Genomic DNA, 6,735 nt, shown 5'->3' with positions numbered 1-6,735 from the left:
CACAGGGAATAATCCAGTCATCCAATAAGTAAATAAAAATGCATTCACTTATTCAACAAATATTTATTGAGAACCTCTTTCTCAAAAAATAGTATTAAGGGATACAGCAGCAGAGATGTCAACTGTCTCAGTAAGATAACACAGGTAAAATCTCAGTTCTCATGGAATTTATATGCTAGGTGGGAGAGACAATCTATTAACAAGTAAACGTAATAAACAAATAATACAATATCAGTTTGTGGTAACTGCTAAAAAAAAAAAAAAGTGAAACAAGATAAGAGTGACAAGCCTGGAGGAAAAATATTTTTGATAGGAGTTTCTTAGAGTGTCTTTCAGTGACATGATTCTTAAGCAGAGAACTTAAGCCACTGAGGAAATAAGCCATATAAAATGTAGAATAAAAAAATTCCAGTGAAGCAACAAAATCTTTAAGGCTGAAACAAGCTTAGTACGTTTAATGGACAGCAAAATGTTCTATATGGCTGCTTGGGCTTCCTCGCTGTGTGGTGGCTAGGTTCTAAGACCAAGCATCCCAAGAGAACCATATGGACACTATATTGCCTTTTATAGCCTAACCTTGAAATTACATAGTCTTACTTCTGCTGTTGTCATGAATCCACCCACATTTAAGGGGGAGGGAACATACACCCAGTTCTTCATAGGAGAAGTATCGAGGACCTACCATAAAAAAAATCATGAGGAACAGGAGCTATTTTTTGGCCATTTGGAGAAAATACAGTTTGCCAAAGCATACTGAAACAAAATGACACATCAAGGCCAAAAAATAAAGCAATGAGCGAAGACATCACAGAGAACTATAATTTAAAAAATAGCAAAAGAGGTGATACAGTTGAAATAGAATACATGGAAAAATTTATAATTGGACAAGGAGAGTCCATTTATATGAAGAAAGGCAAAACTTACAATAAAATTGTTGGTTTTTGCTGTGAAACCAACCATGCCAAAACTTAGTAGCTTAAACAATAGCCATTTATTTAGCTCAGTATTCTATGGGTTGGCAATTTGAGTTGAGCTCAACTGGGCAGTCATCATCATCTCAGCTGGGCTCATTCTTCATGTGTGATCAGCTGCCATGGCTCTGCAACTGTGGTTGGATGACTAGGCCAACAGGGGCAGTAGTGGAAATGTGGCCACGTGGATCTCATCATCCAGCCTGCTGGCCAGTGCTTGCCTACCCAGCCGCTGCAGTAGGAGTCCCAAGAGCAATGAAAGAGCAAGCCCTGTGAGCAGGTGCATTTCAAGCCTATGCTTCTATCATGTCTGCACCCACGAATGTTTGCAAGTTAAGTAACTTAGCATCAAAATAAACCACCAAAGCTAACAAAAGCACAAGAAGAAACTGATAAAAATCACAATGATAGCTTCATCTTGAGTTCTTAATCTTTAGACAATAAGCAAATAAAGAATTAAGGTTTAAACAAATAATTAGGTCAAAAAATATCCTTTTTTTCCATTAAGAATATGCATCATTTTTCAACGTCCTTGGAACATTTACAAAAGTTGATCATACCTTCAGGCCTTAAAGGAAAAATTTTAAAGGACGTTAGGGGGTTTAGAAAAAAAGAAAATCTTAATAAATCTAAAAAAATTGAGGTTACATAGGCAGTATTCTGTCTAAATGCAATAAAACTAGAAATTAACAAAATTATAAGCAAGAAAATTCAAATCATTAGGAAATTAAAATGGCTTCCTAGATATCTTTTGGGTCCTAATTATGGATGATTTAGAAAACAAAATAATCACAAAATTATATGTCAAAAACTATGAAATGCTTTATGTTAGGGATCAGCAAACTTTTCCAGTAAAGGAAGTAGATAGTTTAAACTTTGTGGACCATAAGAACTGTCGCACTACCCAATTCATACTGTGGTTATGTAGAAGTACACATACACAATACACAACACATAAAGGAATGAGTGTAGATGTGTTCCAATAAAACTTTATTTATCAAAACAGGCAGCAGGCTGGATTTGACCCATAGCCTTGGTTTTCCAACCTCTACTTTATATAATATTAATCAAGTGTTAAGCACTTAGAAATTTCTAACTTTACATGTGTTTATTACTAAAAAAGGAATAAAAATCAATGAAATAATAATGGACTCTAGAAGCTAGAAAAAAATCATCAGTAGCAAAATAGAGAAAGCAAGAATTAAAAAATAATGAAGTAAAATATAAATTAATAAAAGAAAAGATAGAAAAATAATGGCATTAATAAATAACTCTGATATTTGAAAATACCAATAAAATAAACAAACTCAAAACAAAGCAAATCAAGAAAAATGAGGGGAAAAGCACAAGTACATATCATTCAGTATTGGAAAGGAATGGCAATGACAGATGCAGAGAATTTTTAAAATCATAAGCTATCAACTAACACGACAAACAACTGTATTGTAATAAATGTTTAACTCTCAATGAAGTAAGTAATTGTCTAGACATGTCCTATTGACTAAAATTGCCTCCTAAAAAGGTAGCAAATATGAACAGATCAAGCAAGCATAAGAAAATGGCTAGGGGGAGAACTCGGCACAAGATGGCTGAATAGGAAGAGCTCTGGTCTGCAGCTCCCAGCAAGACCAACACAGAAGGCGGGTGATTTCTGCATTTCCAACTGAGGTACCCAGTTCTTCTCACTGGGACTGGTTAGACAGTGGGTGCAGCCCATGGAGGGGGAGCAGAAGCAGGGCAGGGTGTAGCCTCACCGAAATGCAAGGGGTTGGGGAAATCCCTACCCTAGCCAAGGGAAGCCATGAAGGACTGCACAGTGAGGGAAGGTGCTATCCGGCCCAGACACTACGCTTTTCCCACAGTTTTTGCAACCAGCAGACCAGAAGACTCCCTCAGGTGCCTACACCACCAGGGCCCTGGGTTTCAAGCACAAAACTGGGCGGTCATTTGGGCAGACACCAAGCTAGCTGCAGGAGTTCTTTTTCACACCCCAGCGACACCTGGAACCCCAGTGAGACAGAACCGTTCACTCCTGTGGAAAGGGATCTGAAGCCAGGGAGCCAAGTGGTCTTGCTCAGCAGGTCCCACCCCCACACAGACCAGCAAGCTAAGATCCACTGGAATGTAACTCTTGCTGCCAGCACAGCAGTCTAAAGTTGACCCGGGACCACCATTACTGAGGCTTGAGTAGGCGGTTTTCCGCTCACAGTGTAAATAAAGCCACCCACCCAGAAGGACTTGAACTCAGCTGTGGACCCAGAGGACCTAATAGACATCTACAGAACTCTCCAACCCAAATCAACAGAATATACATTCTCCTCAGCACCACATAGCACTTATTCTAAAATTGACCACATAATTGGAAGTAAAACACTCCTCAGCAAATGTAAAAGAACAGAAATCATAACAGTCAGTGTAATCAAATTAGAACTGAGGATTAAGAAACTCACTCAAAACCACACAACTACATGGAAACTGAACAACCTGCTCCTGAATGACTACTGGGTAAATAACAAAATTAAGGCAGAAATAAATAAGTTCTTTGAAACCAATGAGAACAAAGACACAATGTACCAGAGTCTCTGGGACACAGCTAAAGCAGTGTTTAGAGGGAAAATTATAGCACTAAATGCCCACATGAGAAAGCAGGAAAGATCTAAAATTGACACCCGAACATCAAGATTAAAAGAACTAGAGAAGCAAGAGCAAATAAATTCAAAAGCTAGCAGAAGGCAAGAAATAACTAAGATCAGAGTAGAACTGAAGAGACACGAAAACCCCTTCAAAAAAATCAATGAATCCAGTTTTTTGAAAAGACTAACAAAATAGATAGACCAATAGCCAGACTGATAAAGAAGAAAAGAGAGAAGAATCAAATAGACACAATAAAAAATTGATAAAGAGGATATCATCACTACACCAGAGTAATACAAACTACCATCAGAGAATACTATAAATACCTCTATGCAAATAAACTAGAAAATCTAGAAGAAATGGATAAATTCCTGGACACATACACCCTCCCAAGACTAAACCAGGAAGAAATCAAATCCCTGAATAGACCAATAACAAGTTCTGAAATTCAGGCAGTAATTAATAGCCTACCAACCAATAAAAGCCCAAGACTAGAGGGATTCACAGCCAAATTATACCAGAGGTACAAAGAGGAGCTGGTACCATTCCTTCTGAAACTATTCCAAACAATAGAAAAAGAGGGACTCCTCCCTAACTCATTTTATGAGGCCAGCATCATCCTGATACCAAAACCTGGCAGAGGCACAACAAAAAAGGAAAATTTCAGGCCAATATCCCTGATGAACATCAAGGCGAAAATCCTCAATAAAGTACTGGCAAACTGAATCCAGCAGCACATCAAAAATCTTATCCACCACGATCAAGTTGGCTTCATCCCTGGGATGCAAGGCTGGTTCAACATACACACATCAATAAACATAATCCATCACATAAACAGAACCAACTACAAAAACCACATGATTACCTCAGTAGATGCAGAAAAGGCTTTCGATAAAATTCAACACCTCTTCATGCTAAAAGATACTCAATAAACTGGGTATTGATGGAACGTATCTCAAAATAGTAAGAGCTACTTATGAAAAACCCACAGCCAATATCATACTGAATGGGCAAAAGCTGGAAAAATTCCCTGTGAAAACCAGCACAAGACAAGGATGCCCTCTCTCACCATTCCTATTCAATATAGCATTGGAAGTTCTGGCCAGGGCAATCAGGCAAAAGAAAGAAATAAAGGACATTCAAATAGGAAGAGAGGAAGTCAAATTGTTTCTGTTTGCAGATGACATGATTGTATATTTAGAAAACCCCATCGTCTCACCCCAAAAACTCCTTATGCTGATAAGCAACTTCAGCAAAGTCTCAGGATACAAAATCAACATGCAAAAATCATGAGCATTCCTATACACCAATAATAAATAAACACAGAGCCAAATTGTGAGTGAACTCCCATTCATCATTGTTACAAAGAGGATAAAATACCTAGGAATACAACTTACAAGGGATGTGAAGGAACTCTTCAAGGAGAACTGCAAACCACTACTCAGGGAAATAAGAGAGGACACAAACAAATGGAAAAACATTCCATGCTCATGGACAGGAAGAATCAATATCATGAAAATGGCCATATTGCCCAAAGTAATATGTAGATTCAATGCTATCCCTATCAAGCTACCACTGACTTTCTTCACAGAATTGGAAAAAACTACTTTAAATTTCATACGGAACCAAAAAAGAGCCCATATAGCCAAGAAAACCCTAAGCAAAAAGAACAAAGCGGAGGCATCACACTACCTGACTTCAAACTATACTACAAGGCTACAGTAACAAAAACAGCATGGTACTGGTACCAAAACAGATATATAGACCAATGGAACAGAACCGAGGCCTCAGAAATAACACCACACATCTACAGCCATCTCATCTTTGACAAACCTGACGAAAACAAGCAATGGAGAAAGGATTCCCTATTTAATAAATAGTGTTGGGAAAACTGGCTAGCCATATGCAGAAAACTGAAACTGGACCCATTCCTTACACCTTATACAAAAATTAACTCAAGATGGATTAAAGACTTAAAGGTAAGGCCTAAAACCATAAAAATCCTAGAAGAAAATCTAGGCAATAACATTCAGGACATAGGCATGGGCAAAGACTTCATGACTGAAATACCAAAAGCAATTGCAACAAAAGTCAAAATTGACAAACGGGATCTACTTAAACTAAACAGCTTTTGCACAGCAAAAGAAACTATCATCAAAGTGAATAGGCAACCTACAGAATGGGAGAAAAATTTTGCAATCTACCCATCTGACAAAGGGCTAATATCCAGAATTTACAAGGAACTTAAATAAATTTACAAGAAAAAAACAAACAACCCCATCAAAAAGTGGGTGAAGGATATGAACAGACACTTCTCTAAAGAAGATATTTATGTGGTCAACAAACATATTTTAAAAACTCATCATCACTGGTCATTTGAGATATGCAAATCAAAACCACAATGAGATACCATCTCATGCCAGTTAGAATGGCAATCATGAAAAAGTCAGGAACCAACAGATGATGTGGAGAAACAGGAACGTTTTTACACTTTTGGTGAGAGTGTAAATTAGTTCAACCATTGTGGAAGACAGTGTGGTGATTCCTCAAGGATCTAGAACCAGAAATACCATTTGACCCAGGAATCCCATTACTGGGTATATAACCAAAGGATTATAAATCATTCTACTATAAAGACATGTGCACACTTATGTTTATTGCAGCACTGTTTACAATAGCAAAGACTTGGAACCAGCTCAAATGCCCATCAACGATAGACTGGATAAAGAAAATATGGCACATATACACCATGGAATACTATGCAGCCATAAAAAAGAATGAGTTCATGTCCTTTACAGGGACATGGATGAAGCTGGAAACCGTCATTCTCAGAAAACTAACACAGGAACAAAAAACCAAACACCACATGTTCTCACTCATAAGTGGGAGTTAAACAATGAGAATACATGGACAGAGGGAGGGAAACATCACACACCAGGGCCTGTCAGGGGGGCGGGGGCAAGGGGAGGGATAGCATTAGGAGAAATACCTGATGTACATGACGGGTTGTTGGGTGCAGCAAACCACCATGGCACATGTATAAACCTGTAACAAACCTGCACATTTTGCATATGTATCCCAGAACTTACAGTATAATTTTAAAAATATGAAAAAGAAAAAACAAAAAAGC

This window comes from Symphalangus syndactylus, chromosome 16 (assembly GCF_028878055.3).
Source record: "Symphalangus syndactylus isolate Jambi chromosome 16, NHGRI_mSymSyn1-v2.1_pri, whole genome shotgun sequence".
NCBI classification, from domain to species: Eukaryota; Metazoa; Chordata; class Mammalia; order Primates; family Hylobatidae; genus Symphalangus; species Symphalangus syndactylus.
Note: the sequence above shows the minus strand (reverse complement) of the source record.